Here is a 21,199-nt window from a genome sequence, read left to right on the forward strand (position 1 = left end):
GGAATAGGGCGTAATGAGTTTGGTGCCCGTTTCCAGCAGTTCATTTAATAAGAGCAGTGGTGAAAAAGCAAGACAAAGTGGAAATGTAGGCCCACCTTATTGTATATCAAAGCGATGGTATATAGCGTGTATAATATAAATAAATAATGCTGCTGTATGTATTCTTGGGTAATGAAAGATTTCAGCTGCCTCTAAATGTGTTCTTGAAATCCAAACCCAATATTTTGTTCTTAAAGTTACATCCGACTCCTCTGAACTGCATTTTCAGTAAAATGATTACTTGATGGCTGAAGCTTGCTCTTGATGTGCAAACGTGAAATGTAATCTTCATTACATTAGTAACTTGTTAAAATGCGTTTGATTTAGAACTGTAGATTCGCGTTTTTCAATGTGTACGTGCATATCTGTATAGCAGTAATTCCCAAAAATCAAACAGAAAATTTACAGATGCACCTGCAATCTTTGTTATGCTCTAGTGTGTATATCATTCATTGACATAATGTGGATTGACTAAAATTGAGTTAAAATTCACATGAAATTGAATTAGTATATGAACAAGTAATTCCAAGGCAGTAATATAAGCTCACATGTTAAAATGATAGTTAAGCTCGGCATCAGACATTAGGTTATACTGTAGTTGATAATGCACAAAATTTGTATATCTAACAAGAAATTAATAGCACTGAAGACAAAATATGTAAACATTCATGTAAGGTAACAAGAAGCATAAAAGCTCACTTCAGACTTGAGCTAAATAAGTCAGTGTTACTGTGCCAGAAAAGAGAATTTTGGCTTTACTTGCTGATGCTAGATCTGCTCCCAGTAATTGACTTCAATTGGTGCCATTGTTTACTTTTTGTAGATACTGAAAACTTTTACCTTTCAGTGTCAGCTTACCTCTGTTGGTATCTCCTATTGGGACAATTTTTTGTCTGGGTGCAGAGCCTTGCTTTGGTACATGCATGGGCACACTTAGCTTTTTTGGAGGACATCCAATTTTCCTCTGCATTCCCGACCCAGTGCCATTTTCCTCTGCCCTTTCTGTGGGTTGGGAATGCCAAGTGTGCAAAATGCATTCCATCCACCCCCCCCCCCCCCCACCCCACCCCCGTCCCCACTGAGATATGGTAAATGAAGTGGCACTTGTCCACGTGTGCACACACACACACACTTGCCGCACTCCAGCACAGCTTGTAAATTGCATTGCGAACCCGATCCTAGTGTGAAAAGACAATAATGGCATGTGAAGTTACACAATGGGTAGGGTGTGCAGTTTGCGAGCTGTGCAAGTGCGGAGGTCAGGTTTTCCTGAGCCCAGAGGAAGATGTGGCTTTTTATCTCCAAGTTGCTAGGTAGTCCAGTCTAGGAGTGGAGCACATAACCTAGGCTGATACTTTAATGCAGTACTGAGGGAAAGCTACCTTACTGGAGATACTTCCTTTTGAATGAGATGTTAAACCATGGCCCCGTTTAGCAGGTCTGATGGAGGTAAAATATTCCATGGAACTATGTAAAGAAGAGGAGGGAATTCTTATGGTGTCCAGGCCAAAATTTTTCCCTCACCAACATCACCAAAAACGGATTTAAAAAAAAGTACTTTCTTCGTTACGAAACACTTTACAATATTCTGAGGCCATGTTAATAAGCTATGCACATGTGGATGGATTTGTACTTTGAACAGAAACAGCATAACAAAATATCATTAAATATTTATGCTGCATGGTATGTTGTTTTGTATTCTTCATTTGTGAGATACTTATTCAAAACACAGTGCATTTGGAGATAGAGAGAGAATGCCACCGAGGCTTAGTCACCATTAAACAATGAAATGCCATAGAGTGTGGTAGTGATCCCTGCTTCCATTGCTGACCATGGTATCAGCTCTGGCTCAGTGGTAGCACTCTCACCTCTAAGTTGTGCCTGCAAGTCCCATTTAAGTGTTTAATTTAACATGATGCTCCAGTACAGTACTGAGTGAGCGTTGCACTGTCAGACGTGTAGTCTTTCAGATGGGACATTAATGTGAAAGACCTTCTGCCCTCTTAAGTGGATGTAAAAAATCCCATGGCACTATTTCAAAGAAGACCAGAGAGGATCTACCTAGAGTCCTGACCAATATTTATCCCTCAAGCAACATCACTAAAAAATATAATCTGCTCATTATCACATTCCTCCTTGTGAGATCTTGCTGTGTGCAAATTGGCAACTGTGTTTCCTACATTTGAAAATTACTTAATTAGTTATAAAGCACACTGGGACATCCCAAGGTTGGGAAAGGTGCTATATAAATGTAATAGTATGACAAACACTCCACAGCCTCTGGTTATCTCTCCAGAAGCTAAGAGCCCAATACTGAATTTTGATGTTGGAAGGTAGTTCATTTCTTAAATCAATAAATATTAATGATTTAAATTATGCTTTTTCAAACATAAGCTGAATATATAGCTCCATATGCACAATGATACATTTCAGTCATGGAAGAAGGTACACAAAGTCCTGTTATAAGATATGTCAAAGTAAATCAGCAATCAGTGTTACACACCCTGGTTATCCTCACCTGTTCATATTTGCAAATCTTCTTGAACTTGAGCTTGTATGTGAAGTTTACAAAATTTAGAATCCAAAATCTGTCACCTGACCACTTTAAAAAGGTAAAACAAAAACAGAATTACCTGGAAAAACTCAGCAGGTCTGGCAGCATAGGCGGAGAAGAAAAGAGTTGACGTTTCGAGTCCTCATGACCCTTCAACAGAATGTCAACTCTTTTCTTCTCCGCCGATGCTGCCAGACCTGCTGAGTTTTTCCAGGTAATTCTGTTTTTGCTTTGGATTTCCAGCTTCCGCAGTTTTTTGTTTTTAACTTTAAAAAGGTAGTTTGACTATTACATTTATAAGAGCAAAAGTTATTGGAAGTCAACCTGCATATATACAGAATTTTTGTTATTGGGATTTGAGAGATACTGGTAAGGCCGTATTTATTGTTAATTCTTCATTGTCCTGAGAGTATTAAAAGTCAGCCAGATAGGGAAGGATGGCAGATTCCCTACCTGAAAGACATTAGTGAATCTGTTGGGTTTTTCCCACGCTCTAGAACCCTTCATTGTCATGGGGATAGAGAGACCCAAAAATATAGGAAAATGCATGCTAAAGAACATTTTGCAGAATTAACATTCCCTTCCACAAAGAAAGTATGTTGTCTGATTATTTGTTTTATTTTCCACTCAATATTTAGAGGCATTTTGCTGCTGCTAGAAAAATCCCTGTTCTATACCATTTTAGCAGTCACTTATTATAATCTATGTAAATGAAATATTTCAACTTAAATCATAGTAATTTTAACAACGAATTTAAAGCTTTCTGAGATAATCTTTATTGAACACTCCAAAATGGCTGTTGGATATTGGCTGTACATTCATGTTAGGTGATGCAGAAGATGCATTAGTTTTATTTATTGACCTGAGAGACTTTGGCGTTGGAGATCTAGATTGATTAAACATTAATGAAGGATTTTTGTGATTATTTTCGAAAGGATTGACAGTACACTGATTATGTGCTGATGCTGTTGGTAAAAGTGACTTCTGCACTCAACTTAAGAGTTACTGGGATCTTGTAGACTAATTTCTCCAGTTATTGCTACTTTACACAAGAGAAAGCATCAGTATATCTGTGGGCCAGCAGAAGCAGAAAGGAGTTCTATGCTATTACTGCATTGATTTCAATTAATTATACATAGATATTAATCTGTCCAATAGCTGAGTAGGTACATATGTATAATAATAGGAGAGCCTTCTGGTCAATGACCTAATTCGAAGAATGTCATGGGTATGAATGCTGGACAGTGTAATAGCAGCTACACCTCATTTAGTTTTACCAATTTAAGGCAAAGTAAGAGATTTCTGCAAATAGTGTTGACTGCTGGGTGACTGGTTGACAAATGAACCTGCAATACATGGTTAACACCTTAATTAGTATCATTCTTGACTTTCTTTAGTAACTAATTCAAGTCTGTGCAGATGATCAAAGCTATGATCTTTTCTGTTTTCCCATGTGTTCTCCCGGGCCTGGGGCATGGTTATAATGTTTGGGTGCTGCCTTGACCTATCTATCCTGTAAGATCATTGCTTAGATACACACTGTGGAGAGGTTGTCCTGAATTTACTTGCTGCTTGGTATGGGGAGTTTTCAGATTGCTAAATGCATGTAAATTTACAGCTTAGAAAAAGAAGTGTCTTTCTTCTGTTTAACACTGCTAACAGTTTGACACTTTGAAGCTGATGACTTGAATGTAACAGTTGCTTCCAAAACATTTGTAGGTCTGTCAATTTTCTCCCTCTCCTCCTCTGCAGAAAATCACAGTTTCATTAGAGCGGGCTCTTTGAAAAACACAAAGTGAATAAAACAGTAAATAAATCTGTTAGCAGATTTCCCCATATTTACTATTGCGCAAAGGATTGTTAGTTCAGCGACAATAACTTTGCTTATGATTCTCACCTAGATGTTTTTACAACAAACTTTGACACATTGACTGATAATGGTCTGCCACATTAAATGACATAGAAATAATAAAATCTGGTTCCCAGTCTCCAACTACCATAAGAATGCTGTGACCCCCAAGGGAACAATGTAGCCTGGTCCCCAAGTCTGGACTCAGGGACTGAATAGAAAACTTGTGCCATTAACTGACAGTTTACTGGAATATGTCACATTCTTCAATGTGATGCCCCTCATCTCCAGTGTGTGCATTTAATATATATTCTGTCAGACTAGGAATCCGACTATAAACCATCGAACAAATTTATTCAACATAGAATACATAAATGTACTGTATTCATTGTAAATGATAGATGCTACAGTAATTATAAACTTTATCATTTTCCTCAATAGATAAGCTTGATTCCCCTGGACTATTTCTCAATATACTATGAACCTTGGAAATGAATCTTCACCTATACAGCAAACTACCTTGGAATCAAACTATCCCAGTTTCTTGAAAAGCAAATGCTGGAAACCTGAGTAAAAACAGAAAATGCTGGAAATACTCAGCAGGTCAGGCAACATCTGTGGAGAGAGAAACAGAGTTAACATTTCAGGTTGATGACCTTTCATCAGAACTGGGAAAAGTTAGATATATAACAGATTTTGAGTAAGGGGTGGGTGGGATAAGGACAAAGGAAGTTCTGTGATAGGGTGGAAGACAGCAGAGATTGAATGACGAAAGAGTTAGTCCTAGGGAATGAGGATGGGACAAGAAAAGAAACAAAGAAACTAGTGCTGCTGCCTGAAAGCAAATATAAGAGAAAATTCAAAATATGCAACGGAAAGGAAACAAATGGAGGCACAGAAACAAGTTTTTCCAGCATTTCCTGCCCAGTTTCTCTGCTGGTTACAGAGTGTGAACTTCTCAGCAGATGGAACTGCAGATGAATTCCCAACTGAAAGTTTCTGGTCACATAACTGTCAATCAAAGCTACCCCAAGGATTTTGTTCATGGGCTTTGCTGGCTAGGCCAGCATTTATTGCACATCCCGAAATGCCCTTGGCACTTAAGAGTCAACTACATTGCTGTGGGCCAGGAGTCATATGTAGGCCAGACCAGTAGATTTCATTCCCTAAAGGACATTTGTGAACCAAATGGGTTTTTACAACAATCAGCATCAGACTTTTAATTCCAGGTTTTTATTGAATTCAAATTTCACCATCTACCATGGTGGCATTCAAACCCAGGTCCCCAGGGCATTACCCTGGGTCTCTGGAATACTAGTCCAGTGACAATACCACTACACCACTACCTCCTCCTATGATAAAGAACGTCTAACTAACCTGTTTCAATATCTGGGCTGGTACATTGAACAACTGTGATGGTTGGCAGTTAACTCATTGTCTAGCCATCCATCACAGATACCATAAAACATTACATCCACAATGTCTCTCCATTCAAGCTTAAGTTGCATATTAAAAACCACTGTTTGCTTCATCAAGAAGCAGGCAGACCAATGTATTAAGCAATTGATACCCAGTCAGGCAACCTGAAGCAATTGGAGGATTTGAACTAGCAATGGGAGACACATTATTGCTTTGGGTGATTGAACAAGATCTGGCAGTAAAGAATGAGATTGGGAGACCATGAAGTATTTGGAGGGGTCAGGGATATTACAAGTTGAAACAGGGGAGCTATTGAGTAGGTTGAGTGTAGCAGCTGTATTGAGGCAAGTGAGGGTCAGAAAAGTGAAGAAATTAGGGCCAGATTTTCCAGTCTCTGGATAGTCGGAGACCTGATATAGCTTCCAAGAAACACAACGGGATCCCTCACAAGTCCCAGTGCACTGACTCCGTGGGAATTGCCTGGGACGTTTGAACTTCCAATGGGCAATTCCCTGCTCCCCAGACCCTTGAAAAAGTCTCTAACTCTGAGTTAGAGTCAGAGATGTTGGACATTTCCAACCTACTTACCTGGATACTCACCCAGGGAATGTTAGATGGATTAAAACCTAATCTAGCACCTGGGTAACTGTAGAGCTGACCCCCCGATCACTCACACTGGCCTTCTTGGAGCCCCAGATCTACCGTGACCCTTGAGTCCCCCAACCCGCCGACTACCCCCAGCCCAACCTGACTAGTCCCCACCACCTGACTCTCCCAATCTCTCTGATGGCCCCCCAACTCCCCCAGCAACCTGACCTGACCTGATTAGTCCCCACCACTTGACTACCCCAAAAGTCTGCCTCCACTCTGACCCGACATGACTACCCCCCACCACCCGACTCCCTCAACTCGACCTGACCCGACCTGACCCAATCTCACTTCTCTAGCAATCTGTCACCCTACCCCCTTACCCACTACCTCACCCACCCTAGCCTTTCACCTCCCTTACCCACCCTATTCCCTTGCCCACCTTATATCCTTACCCATCCTACCCCCTTACCCATGTACCTTCTATTTGTCGCTTTTCAAAGAACCTTTTGGACATTTTAAGTCTTACTTACCAGTAATGCTGTAAAAAGGGGGTGTTTCTGCATGAATTCTCTCTGCTGCTCTCTCTAAGGTTTCCTGCACTGACAGAGTTCTGCTGGATCATCCATTGGAAAATTGCCCTGCAAAATTGGAGGAAGTTAAGTGTGTATTTTTTTATTTGATCAGGATCATAAATAGCAGTTCCAACACAGAACGGAAGATTCAGGCCTAGGGATTTGAAAATATGTTGGACAAGGAACTGAGGGCTAATGTCTTCCGTGGTGGAGAATGATTTTGGAAGGGCTGAAACAGATGGGGCAATGTGGATGTTAAAGGAAATGATTGAGAATAGTTTTGTCAAAAATAAAAACCCTGAAGTTGGTTGGCAAGGCATCTCAAAATGACAATTTAAAGAAGTGACTCTATGTATTTTCGGGGGAGTTTACATGGATTGTAAGATTGACTAAGTGCAGAAGTGCAACAATATTATTGAAGTTGGCACAAGGGAAATTTAAATGAAGGTCGAAATGAACATAGGAGCATAAGAAATACATGCAGGAGTAGAACATACATCTCGAGCACGCTGCACCATTCAATAAATCATGGTTGAACTTCAGCATCAACTCAACATTCCTGTCCTATCTCCACATGCCTTGGTTCTCTTAGTGCCCAAGAATCTGTTGATTTCAGTCTTGAATATACTCAACAACTTAGCAGCACAATCCTCTGCGGCACAACTCTTTGAGTGAAGAAATTTCTCATCTCAGTCCTAAATGGCTCACCCCCTATCCTAATACTGTGACCTAGTTCTAGACTCTCCCACCAAGTGAAAGAACCTCTCAGCATCTACCCTATCGAGCTCCCAAAGAATTTTATATATTTCAGTGAGATCATCTCTCATTTTTCTAAACTCCACAGACTATTGCACTTAATCTCCCATTCAATCTATCCTCAACTCATTCAGCTTGTGCACCATGGTTCCTCATCCTATGATGCCTAGGGGTTTTCAGAGGACTTGGGGGGTGGTGGATAGGAAAGAATTTGAATGATAAATGGGAGGATTTGTAGCTGATGGGCATTCAGATATTGAAGAGGTGAAGTAATGGGATAAGTGAGATGGAACTTTGTGATAACAGCCATCCCATAAAGTCATGGGTGATCAGAGACTTATTTGCAAGGGATCATTTTTAATGGTAATGTAGTAATAATGGACATGAGGAAATGGTCAGATGAGAGGCTATGGGAACTGTAGGAGATTAGAGAACTTTGTTCTTGAGGAGGACCCTTGCAAAGATAATGTGGTTTGCTACTTTGGAAGGACCACTTGCATTGTAACAGAAGGACTCATTTAAGAGTGAGACAGTCCTGGGATCGGTGTAGGCGAGGAGGTCAGCAGAGGATCGGTAATGGGATGGGTCATAAAACAGTAGGATTGAGAAATGGGAGACGGTTAATGACAAGATCCAAGGAAATAGGAGGTGGGGGTGGGGGTTGGGGTAAGAGAGGCAGAGGTGCTAGTTAGGAAGGGAAGACAGCCAGTAAGAAAAAAGAAGACTGAGAGCTTAGGTCTTGGGCAGCTGCCAAGAATGCTAGTACTAAGCCGAGAGAAATAATTGTGACTTGCATAAGCAACCTGGATAACTTGAGCATAATTTATCATTGATATTGATCAAGTCTTAAAAAGTCATCCAGTGGTCCAAGAGGTCAGAAAAAATGGAAGGAATTCCAGGATGGTGATAGTTGATGGACCAAGCTTGAAGACAGTTGAATTTCATCTTCAGTTGCATCCAGGGCAGTGGGTAAGCTATTTGCAATTGTCTGTGTATCAATGCTGTCCATGCACTCGATATCTAATGAACAGCTTCCTCCAGAACTTGAATTCACATATGACTTCCAGCAATGAATGTGGCCAGCCAACTATTGCACTTCAATTACTGAAAAATGTTCACCAGTTTATTTCATCAATATTTCCAGTGGTTGAATAATGCATCTTATTAATCCAGGAGCCTCACTAGATCAGTTCTGTTCTTTTGTACATAACTCAGAGCTCCAAAGTGAAACCTCAGGTTTTGCAATGAGAAATACGCCGGTTTGTGTCCCTGACTGGGGGCAGCTTAATGCTGTTGCAGGCAGTGGTGACCCAGCACTACTCCCAATCCCACTTTACTGCTGGATTTTCTGTCTTCTTCGTTGGACAGGTACCCTAGATACACCTTTTGTGGTGCAGGTGCCCATTATTGTCATGTAAGTAAAGGGAATTCCTTTGGATTCCCAAAAATTTGGCTATTTTAATAATGAAAGCCCTAGACAGGTGCATGTTAGCATTTCTACCAGAAAGCACCACCGCACAGATTTTCAGAGCTATTTTTTAACAAGTTAAGTTCACCCACTGGTTTGGTCAAGATTATTTCAGAGACTTTCCCCACAACAGATTTGGAGCTAAAAATTGTGGTGCCCTGGACTTTGGGTCTAGGTCACAATTTGCTACCATTTGTCAAGGTGAGGACCATGCAATTCTCATGTGCGCACTTTATCTGCGTAATTGTAACATTGTTCCTGTGGTTCTTCTGTTGCTTCTCCTGCTTCTCCAAGCTGCCTGTGGCCTCTGTGCACAGTAGTGGGCCCTGACAGCGTTGTTTGCCAATTGTGTTGGACAGCCAGTCTTCCTTAATGGAAGCTGCACAAAAATATTGCTGCAATATGAATTATTACAGAATGAACACCAAGGCAGACAGAAGGTTCCAAAATAACAGATACAACACTGGAGGCATTATGGTGCAGGTTGGCAGGAGTAGAGATGCCATGTTTCTGCAAGGGGGCGGGGGTGGTGAGTGCTGAAGGTCTTCAAGGGCCATCCTCAGAACAGATTAGGGGCAGAAGGCCAGGAAGGTCAACTCCTGGAGTCTAGACCTGACGATTATATAGCAGTGCCATAAGAAGTCTATTGACCTTAGATGGCTGGGCAAAGTCAGTAAATGCATCTTCACTTGACATCTCCTACTCACCACAACATCAGGTTGGTCTCATGTTGCTCAATGCACTATACCCACATCACTCAGCTAGCACCAGTCCCTGACATTCAGCACTCATGCCTAACATCTGGGTACTCCACCTCACCCTACCAATGCTGTCAGCCTCACATTGCCTTTTGCTACCTCCATGTACCTCCAGCTATTCAGTTTGGCAGGCACATCACCCAAATACAGTGCGACACAATCGCTAACATTCTTCCCTCTCTTTTGCAGATGGTGGCACAGAATAAAAAGAAACACACCAATACTGGCAGGAGACAAAGACACCTGAATCACCTGAGCCCTATAGAGGAGATAGTTGTCTGCAGCATAGGGCTAGCTGCGACAGATCCTGTGGCATCTGATATTATGCACAATATTGAGGATGATGGCAACACTTAGAACACCCTCTTCATGGACTTCTTACTTCCCAACCCATTCCCCCTTTCCTCACACCAAACTTCCCTTTCTGAATTCCTACTTTTAGATATCTGAAAACTACTGCTTTCCCAGCCACTGACACATTAGGAGGAGGAAAGAGAGGAACAGCACAGCACTGATGAAAAGATCCTATCACTTGATATGAAACTCGCAGCCACTACATGTACCTTGGTGGCTAGTATAAGGTTGAAGTCACTACGTGGTGAGTTATCCGGGCAAGTTTGGCCTGCCAAGGTAAAGAATAGTTCGTCTGCCAGCTCAACAGAGGTGGAGGTGGCAGATGAGTGCTGCTGCAGTGGACTCAGATAAAGACCTCAGTGGGGCAATATACAGGAGAGCACCGATAAATGTGAACGCTGCCTTACTGGGTACATTGGCTGTCCCGCCCAACATCCTCCTGTCACTGTCAAGGATCATGGAGAAGTCTTGTCCTTAGCTGGCCAAGAGGATGACGCATTTCTAGTATGGAAATGATGGCCAACTCCATGACTCATGGTGGAATGCTGGGTGGCCGCTGTTTCACCTTCCACTGCAGTCCCACTGATGTCTCAGCGCTACTGTGGAACTTCAAATGGAGGTCATGTTTGCTGCCAAAAAGGCTCAGACTGCTGCCACATCGGTAAAGATCTCAGTGCTCTCAGGGGCTACCAGGATCTCAGAGCAGTCAAACAATCTGCTCGAGCAGATTACAAGAATTGCTTAGGTGCTGCCCCAGAGGAATGCGGCCGCTCCATGGAATACGAACCTGCTGCCCTCCTTCAGGAAGACAGCATTTGTGCTCCAATGATTGTCACTCCACCAGATCCCTTGCTGTTGCCTCTTAGCCAGCCCAGACAGCTGCCACCCATGCAGAGATGATGCTGTCTGAACCCAGGTCCTCAAGGCACTGAGCTATTTGAGGTTACCCTGCAAGGCCATCGCCAGTCTCCCACACTGAAAGTCAGCAGCCTTCCACCTGCAATGCTGCAACCACTGGGTAGCACTGTGTAGGAGCACTCGACCAGGCAAAGGCGCTTGGAAAACAGGCACTAAGGGATTGCACAAGAGTGATTAGTTCATTGTTATTTGTATAACTGGATGTGTTGTTGTATAAAGATAATTTTTGAAGGCCCTCTATTGCTGAATGTTGGGCAAGAGCACATTGTGATGGGAGTGTGAAATGGAGGTGAGATTGGTGAGTGATGAATCCAGGTTGGGATGGGGAAATTGTTTGAAGTGGAATTGGAGCCCACAATTCATTGTCTGACATTCCATCCAGTTAGGTGGGATCCAGGATGTTTCCCCCTGCATCCTCCTGTTCCTCCTCCTCTGTTCCTCCTTGCAGAACTTACCCTCTCTGCCCTCTCTGTTCCATTTCCTGGGCATGTTATAGACTAAGAGGCAAAGAAAGAACTACCTCTGTAAATGGGTCAAGTAGTCATCTTTCCTCTATGGCTGTAATCCTAAACTGGTAGAGAACACCTCCAGGAAGCCAGCATAGAGCTTGCACCCACTCTGCCAAAGGAGAAGTATGGACACGTGGGCTGGGTTTTCATTCACAAAGTTTCCATCCTGGCATTGCACAAGCCCGTTTGGCTGTGTGAAGTCAAGATAGTGTTGGTTCAAGCTGTTCTGGCACGCCTACATGCACCCTTAGTCTGCCCTTATGTGGCACGGATTGCACAGCTGGCGGTGCGGCCTGTTTTCAGAACGTTGTGTAAGGCTTCTGTTGTGCCACTACCAAAGGTGCTAGTGAACCAAATTTTCACCCATTAACTTTCCGTGCAACACGTTTTAACTATCCGACATTTCCTGAGTCACAATCTTCTCTAAACAGATGAAAGAAAGTGGTCTTGTTGCATTTAAATACTACTTGTCATCAACAAGCAAATATAACATTGTATTACAATTGATCATCTAATCTTGCAAGTAACAAAGAAATACATATTTCTTGACACTTTCAGATGGGCTGGTTGGAAGATTAGATTTCCAGAACAGTTAATGAAAAGTCTGTGACATGATTAGGCTTATTTCTATGATAGAGGAATACCTTCTTTGGGCACAGCATCATAGGAAGGATATATTGGTCTTGGAGGGGGTACAGCACACATTCAGCAGAATGATACTAGTCTTGGAGGGTTAAATTATGAAGACAGGTTGCACAAATTAGTATTGTGTTCCCTTGAGTTTGGAAGATTGAGGGGTGATCTAATTTTCCATTCCATTCCATTGATGCTGTGCCTGAAGGCAGGCCCTTGGTTCATTGTCTGTTGGTGCTTCATCCTGAACCGTTTACCTTGGCAGTTTTTGTCAGTGGTGGTTTGCCATTGCCTTCCACTCTCAGAAGCAGAGCATGGAAGCAAGTCCCAGGTCTACCTCAGCCAGAATGGGAATTGAACCCAAGTTGTTGACATTAATCTGAATTACACATTAGCCATTTAGCCAACTGAGCAAACCAGCCCCATCATGATTTGACTGAGATGTTTAAAATGTTTGAAGGATTTGATAGGGTTGATAAAGAGAAACTTTTCTCTGGTAGGGAATCAAGAGTGAAGGGATATAATCTCAAAATCATAGAAAAGGCAGCAAAAATCTGGAACTCTCTTCCCGGATGCTGGGACAACTAAACCTTTCAAGACTAAGATCAATAGTTCAGAGAAGGTTCACTGGACTCATTCCTGGGATGAAGGGTTGTCTTATGGAGAAAGTTGAACAGGTTAGGCATATTGGAGTTTAGAAGAATGAGTGGTGATCTTATTGAAACATATAAGATCCTGAGGGGAATTGATACGGTGGATACTCGCAGGATGTTTTCTCTTTTGGGGGAAGACTAAAACTAGGGGACATAGTTTAAAAATAAGAGGTCTCCCTTTGAAGACAGAGATGAGGAGAAATTTTTTCTCCCAAAAGGTCATTGGTGTGTGGAATTCTTTTCCCCAGAAAGTAGTGGCGGCTGTGCCATTGAATTTATTCAAGGCAGAGTTAGACAGATTTTTGTTAGTCAAGGGAGTCAAGGAATTTGGGGGCAGATAGTCAAGTGGAGCTGATCCACAACTAGATCGGCCATGATCTAGCCTCGAAGGTGCAGCCTCAAAGGGCTAAATGGGCCAATACTCTTGCTCCTATGTTCCTATGATAGATTTTGGCTCAGTAAGGGTAACAGGGGATATGAAGCAAAGGTAGGAGAATGGAGTTGGGATAGAGATCATCTGTGATCTAACTGAGTGGCAGAGCAGGCTTCGGGGTTGAATGACCTACTCCTATGTATAGTTACTAAAAATCATCAGTTATTCCTAAGGATTATCTGACAGTTTATTCACCATTGATGACTGTCCCTGACTTTGGGTTTCTCACACAGATGTGGAAGCTTGGAACACAACATGAGAAATAGCTGGCACACAGACCAAGTATAGGTAATTTTCAAGTAACATGGAAGCTTAAAGACATTTGAGGAGGCAGAAAGATGGTAGGCTTGAGCTAAATGGCAAAACCTTTGGAATCATAGATTTGTTGAGAATGGAGAAATTGTCCACTCTCTCATTGAAGCAATATCAATTTCACATTTGAAGCAAATCATCATAGATACAGCTTAATTACTAAGAAGCAAGTCACAAGAAAGGGTCATATGCCATGTTATAGATTGATTAGTTTCTGCAATCTTGTGATTTGCCACTTTACTGCTGAACACTATATCCAGTGAGATAATAATAGCATATGTGTATGTGAGAGAGAGTGGGCTAGGGGTAAAGGGGAGGTACATGGAACATGTGGCTGTCTGGATCAACTGTTCTCTAACTTCTAAACTGACTGTAGTAACAGTTCTGTTTTTTCCTTCCAATTACAAAATAATGAACTCTTTTTAACAGCAATAACAATGGATGTTCTGATGTAACAGAATCATCCCTAGGTGCTATACAAATGGTCAAAGTCATGACAACAGATCCTGAACCTTGGAGGAGCGTCCAAAAGTTTGGTTGAAACTATGTTTTTAAGATTTTTAAAGGAGGACAAGAAACGGTTGGCATAGGGGTTTAGGAAAGGAATTCCACACTGAGGGCCCAAGGTGGCTGAAAGCTCTGTCACCCGTGGTGGGATACAGTGGGGGATACACAAAAACTGAGGTAAGAAGATATAAAGCTGGATGGTGTTCCAGAGACATGGTGAGGCAAGATCATTGAGGGATTTGAAGATAAGGTTGAATATTCTTCATCTAATTTGGGATAGCTGCATTTTGAACAAGCTAATGTCTCTGGATGGGAGGCCAGAATTACGGACATTGGTTAAATCAAATCTAGAGGCAACAAGATAATGGTTAAGAGGAGGAACTGAGGTAGGAGAGGGACAGGGTGATATTATGAAGGTGGGAATAAATGGTCTTAGTGATATGTAGGGTTTGGGGTTTGTAGTTTAGATTTTGATCCAATAGGATGCTAAAGTGTTGCATGGTCTTTGCAGCCTGAGTGAGTAGCGAGACAGGAAAGTGGAGTAATTGGCAATGGTGTAGATTTTATAATGGAGACTGAATACGATGGCTTTGATCTTCCTGTTGCCCAGGAGCAGGTTGTGACTCATATTTTACAGATGTTCTTTTGTCATATTTCCATCACTTGCCTTTTTCTCCATATGATTGCTTTTGATTATTGCTTATAGCCTATTACTGCACTGGTGTTAGTAAACAGTCATTTCAAGTTAAAAGACTCATTTGATCTCCTGCAGTATCAAAGTGGTTCAAATCACCTCAGATTACATTTTGTCTTGACAGATCATACTTCAAAAGATAAAAAACACATCAACGCAAAAATGTTACATCCTTTCCTCTCTGATCTATGGTGGCACATTGTAAACCTGGGCATTGTAAAAGTTCCTAGCACCAGGCCACAGCAGGCTGAAGCTCATTAAGCATCTTAGATGATAGTGTTTGTAGATCTGGGTAGGGTGCCAGAAATAACAGTGCATTATTTATAAACAAATATTTGCATTTATAAAGCGCTTGGACGTCACAACGTTAGGACTTCTTAATCATAGAATTACAGAAATTTACTGCATAAGAGGAGGCCATTCAACCCATTTTATCTGTGCAAGTCAAGAAGAGTTATCTAGCCTAATCCCATTTTGCAGTTTCTAGTCCATAGCCTTGTAGATTGTGGCACAAGAAGTGCACATGCAAGTGCTTTTTAAATGCAATGACAATTTCTACCTATACCACTCTCTCAGGTAGTGAGTTCGAGACCCCCACCACCCTTTGGGTGAAAAAAATTCCCCTCAATTCCTCTCTAATCTTCTACCAATTACTTTAAATCTATGTGCCTGATTACTGACCTCTTTACTATGTGTAATAAGTCCCTCCTATCCAGTCTATCTAGCCATCTTATAATTTTATACACTTCAATTAAAGCTCCCCTTGGCCTTCTCTGTTTTAAAGAAAGCAACCCTATCCAATCTTTACTGATAGCTATAAGTTTTCTACATCTCCTATATCTTCCTGTACGCTCTCTGGTACTCCCTCTAATACTCTCTCTAGTACTCTCTAGTATTTGCAAGTGTCTACCTATGCACTCAGCTCATCTGCTGTATTCACTAGACTCCTTACATTGAAATGTATACCATTAAGCACTACCAAACTCTTTTGTTGTCTAATTCCTAGCCTTTGTTTATCCTGCTTCAGCATTTACTTATTAATTTCCACCCTCCATTTCCAGCTTTGCTTCTCTCCGTTCTGAATCTACGGTCATGTTTCCATCACCTGCCAAGTTTGTTTAAACTCTTCCACAGTGTTAGCAAACCACCCCATGATGATGCTAGCCCCGGCCTTGCTGATGTACAAACCATCAGGCTTGTACAGACCCCACCAGTCCTGATGTCATCAGGCATGTAAAGCCCTCCCTTCTGCACCAGTCCTCTAGCCATGCATTAATTCACACTATCCTCCTATTTCTGTTCTCACCAGCATGTGACAGTGGGAGTAATCTGAAGATTGCAACCTTTGAGCTCCTGCTTAGTAATTTCTTTCCTAGCTTCCAAAAATCTAGCTGCAGGATCTTACCCATCTTTCTACCAATGTCACTGGTACTGAATTGGACCATGACCTTTGGCCGTTTAGCCTCCCCCCTCAGTACCTCTGTAGCTGCCCAGTGACATCCTTGACTCTAGCACCAGGGAGGCAACATCTCATCCTGGATTCACCTCTATGGCTGTAGAAATGCCTGTCCATTCCTGACTATTGAATCTCTTATCACTATTGCTTTTCTAATTTTCTTCCTGTACCCTCCCCACAACACACCGCCAGCGACACACCCCCCCCCCCCCCCCCCCCCACCGTCCCCCTGTGCAGCTGAGCCACCCATGGTGCTGTGTGGCTGCTCTGGCTGTATTTCCTAGAGGATCAATCATCCTCACTTGTTTTAGGAACTGGTTAGAGAGCAAGGTGCACTCAGGGGTCTCCTAGTGCCTCTTCTACTTTTTGCCTCGTCCTCCTGGCAGTCACTCATTCCCTCTCTGCCTACAAACTCTTAAGGTGTGGGGTAACCATCTTTTGAATGTGCTATCTTCATAACTCTCAGTCTCATGGATGTACTGTAGTGATGCCAGTCGGAGCCTGAACTCCTCCAGCTGACGACACTTCCTGCATATGTAGTTGTCCATGTGGACACGAGAAGTGTGCTAGAGTCCCCACATGATACAGTAAAACACATTAAATGTAACTGAGGTGCTCTGCAATGCCTCTTTTCTATACACGACTATCTAAAAATAACAGAAATAATCTTAAGACTGGTCCCTCATCTGAACAAAAAAAACTCACCAGCTACTCACCAATCAGGTCCTTTCCTTGATGTTCAGATTTTTTTTCCTCTCTGCTTGATACTCAGATTCCCTTATCTCTTAATCTATATAGACTCATAGATTTATTTTTAGCTTTTGTATTAGTTAACATCAAATCACAAACACTAACCACTAAAAGCACAAATCAATTAACTTAAATACTTAACTGTAATTTAGCTGCGCTGATTCACAATCTCTGCTGGTTGATAAGTCACTTTTTGAGTCTTTCACTCAGTTTTTCTGGAGCCTGCCACTCTGCTTCCCATAGTCCCTGTTGCTGATTGTCGAGTGCTGTTTAAACCTGCCACTTTTCTCCCAATAGCTACTGCTGCTGCTAATTCTCACATGCTGTTTAAATGTGCTGCTCAGCTACTAATAGCCTCTGCTCAAAGCACATTACAGCCATTGAAATACTCTTGATATGTTGTCACTTTTATAATGTAGGAAATGCAGCAGCCAATTTGCACAGAAGGTCCCAAAAATAGCAATACAATAATGGCTCGTTTTTGTGATGTTGGTTGAGGGATAGCAGAGAGAATTCCATTATGCTTCTTTGAAATAGTACTATGGGATCTTTTATGTCCAAACAAGAGAGCAGACAGGGTGTTGTTTAACATGTCATCTATAAGACAGCACCTTCAACAGTACATCATCCAGATGACATCCTAGCCTTTGCACTCAAATCGCTGGAATGGGTCTTGAACCCACAGCTTTACTAACTCAGAGGTGAGAGTGTTAACTACTGAGCCATACCAACACTAAGCATGATTGTTCACACAATTATATATGCAATACATTGGGTGGAATTTTCTCTTGCGGGGCTAACTGCTGTGGTGGGGGAGGAGACGGGGAGTGTTTCCTGCTGGGGAAGCCGCCGGGAATTTGCGCAGTATTGCGCCACCCTGGTCTCATTAATTATGCAGTCGGGGGTTTCCCAGTGTTTTGTGGTTAGACGGCGTGCATCCCATCATCATATCCGGGCATCATTTTTAAAATGCACCTGGGCATCAGCTGACCCACTGTTGAACTTAGAAGATCCACCACCCTGAAAATCCTGAAGATGGAAGATGCACGATCTAGATGCTCCAGTGACCCCCCGCTGCACATGGTGCTCCAGGATCCGGCCGCTGGAGGCCTCCACCTTCTCCTCGGATATCCGCCAGCTGTCCCAGGCCTTCTTCAGGTAGGTCTGATATCTACGTGCCATGTTGGTCCAGACATGGTCTAGACTGGCATGATTTCCCACCATGGCATGGACGTTCTGGTGAGGGGGTGATTATAATCGGGCCTTTATCTGCATCCATTAGCAGGATGCAAATCAGTTTCACGTCAGCCTCTGGCAGGAATTAAGACCCACCATGGTGGATGGGAGCAGAAGATCCCGCTGCCATTTTACGCTGAAGGGAAACCAAATTTTCAGCTTCCGTCGCATTGTTCCCACCCCACCCCCACCATTAAACTCGCTACGGTGAGTGTGGAGGTGGGGGGAGACGGGAAAGTTCCGCCCATTGAATATGTGATCGTTGTACATCTTGCGAGTTCCATACAAGCACAACTCTTGCTAAACAATGGGCATAATTTTACAGTCCCCAGCCAGCAGGTTTGTAGGTGGGGGATGAGGATAAAATTCCTTGGATGGACTTTCTGCTGGTTTCCCCCCTGCCCAGACCTGTCTGCAATTTTACGCTGGGGCAGGCAAGGCCTCGGCCGAGCTGCCCACCCTTGCCCCAGTCGGGCTCATAAGTGACCGATTATTGACCACCTAAGGGCTGTTCCCTGCCCAGCCTCAATTTTCAGTCTGGCAAGAGCAGTTCCTAGGTATGGGAGAAGCCAAAATAAATCGGGTTCAGGCTTCGGGTGGGAACTGTGGTGGGGGGCAGGGTACAGGGGTGCACCTCCATCAGTGGCCTCCTTTTAACCTCGGGCACCCCCGCTTAAGGTCCGGTAACTGCAGGACCTCCCTCCCCACCCAGCCACTCCACCGCCATCCCAATCCCCCCTCTGACCATCCCTCCCTCCTTAAGAGCCCCAAAACTTACCTGTTCCTGGAATCCTGGGACTTAGGCTTTGGGGACTGCTTGCAACCCCAGTCCTGGCCACTGCAGCTTCGGGCTGTGCATGGACTAGAGAGCTGCCGGTCAATCAGATTGGCTGGCAGCTCTCTAAGGTGGGACTTCCTCCTGAGTGACAGGCAGAAGTCTCCCATCTCCAGCCAATTAATGCTTTTTGGAGCATTGTTAGGAACTAGAGTTTAAGTAAGTTATGTTTGTATTTGTGGGTGTAAGGAGTGAATTTTAGCTTTAAGTTTAAGTTTGATTTGTGTTTCTGTATTTGTGTGTTAAGAAAGGGAGAACTTGAGTTTTAGTTTCACTTTAAAAGGTGCCTGTATTTTAATGAGGTTTATGACTCTTGAAGGGGAGTTAAAACAAACATAAAATAGAGAAAGCTATGCTGTGCCTAGGAACAGGGGTCCAGAGTGAGAGGCTCCACACAGACACAAAGAAACCGAAAGCAGTTTGAGTTCAGTCGGTCATTCTGCTCTAAGGTGAAGGGGGCAGTTTAAGTCTTTCTCTAGCTGACAAACTAGCAAACTGCTGAGGAGAATAATTCTAAGAATCTTAGATGAGTTACTCTAAAGTTAAAGTAACAGTGAATGTCAAATGAATTCTGGATCTCAAGGGAGATACCAAGTTGTCAGCAGTCTACTGGGAGAGGGAACTGCAGAGAGCAGGTCCTAAAGGAAAAAGAGAAAGGCCCAAGAAGCCCTTTAAGTTAAGTCAAAGGACAAGGACAGGAAACTGGGAAAGATCCTGTTAAGTGAAGTTAAGAGAGAGGAGCAGAGAAAGGCTCCAAACTTAAAGGAAGAATCTGCAGACTTGAAGCAAAATAGGTTTGCGAGAATCCAGAAGATCCAAGGAGACATATTAAGGTCTGTAACTCTATGGGGTCTGACTTCTCCAGTAGTAACATCAGCTGAGATCATAACAGCGTGAAATTGCTGTGGGGCAGTTGGCGGGGATGTTTTCCCCGCTGACTCTTCAGATGGTGGGAAAGGAAACACTGCCATCCTAAAAATCCTGGCCAATGTCTCTTGAACATGGGAATGAGGCATTTAATATCATGAGGTGCATCTCCTCTTCCATATTGTATCAATCTGTTATGGTGCAGTTTTGTATGTAAGCATAAAGGGCACTGAAGATTGAGATGGGTGAGTTGGCCCATGGAAATGCATTCCTATAATATACTTTGTCACTATCAAAGCGGCAGCATAGTTGTATTATCACTGGACTAATATACCAGAGACCCAGGGTATAACTCTGGGGACCCAGGTTCAAATCCCACCATGGCAGATGGTGAAATTTGAATTCAATAAAAATCTTAAATTAAAAAAGTCTGATGATGACCATGAAACCATTGCTGATTGTTGTTAAAAACCCATCTGGTTCACTAATGTCTTTTAGGGAAGGAACTCTGCTGCCCTTACCTTATTTGGCCTACACGTGACTCCAGGCCCATAGCAATGTCATTGACTCTCAAATGCCCTCTGAACAAGAGTAAATTAGGGATGGGCAATAAGTGCTGGCCAAGTCAATGATGCCCACATCCCATGAACAAATAATAAAAGAAAAAATGCATATTGTTGGGTATTTGACTTGCCACGTCCTCTGTCACAAGTTTTTAAAAATGTTTTTAACAACTGAAACCTTTGTTTATGTTCTCTGCTCTTTCTTTACAATGATATATTTACACCGTTTTTGTGCTACTTAAGTCATGCAACTTTTTCAAGACCTCCAGCCAAGCCCTCTGAATCCTTGTGACCGAGTTTGCATGTTAAGTGACATATTGCCATGGTTGACACTGAGACCATGCTTACATTTGAAGTAACGTATTGCCATGATTAGCATCTCTTTAGTATATTTGTGAGCTGTCATCTTTCATCAAAAACATCCTGATTTTTGTTCCTAACAGAGGTTACTAGTATGTGCAAGCCTTGTTACT

At 42.7% G+C, this 21,199-nt stretch overlaps 1 protein-coding gene across 1 annotated transcript in view; it reads left to right on the forward strand.

The window, feature by feature from the left end:
* rapgef4a (Rap guanine nucleotide exchange factor 4a) overlaps positions 1-21,199 on the forward strand; it is a 336,945-nt gene that overhangs the window by 628 nt on the left and 315,118 nt on the right. The gene's annotated exons all lie outside the window — the stretch shown is intronic.

The sequence above is a fragment of the Carcharodon carcharias genome, chromosome 12 (assembly GCF_017639515.1).
Source record: "Carcharodon carcharias isolate sCarCar2 chromosome 12, sCarCar2.pri, whole genome shotgun sequence".
In the NCBI taxonomy this organism is placed as follows: domain Eukaryota; kingdom Metazoa; phylum Chordata; class Chondrichthyes; order Lamniformes; family Lamnidae; genus Carcharodon; species Carcharodon carcharias.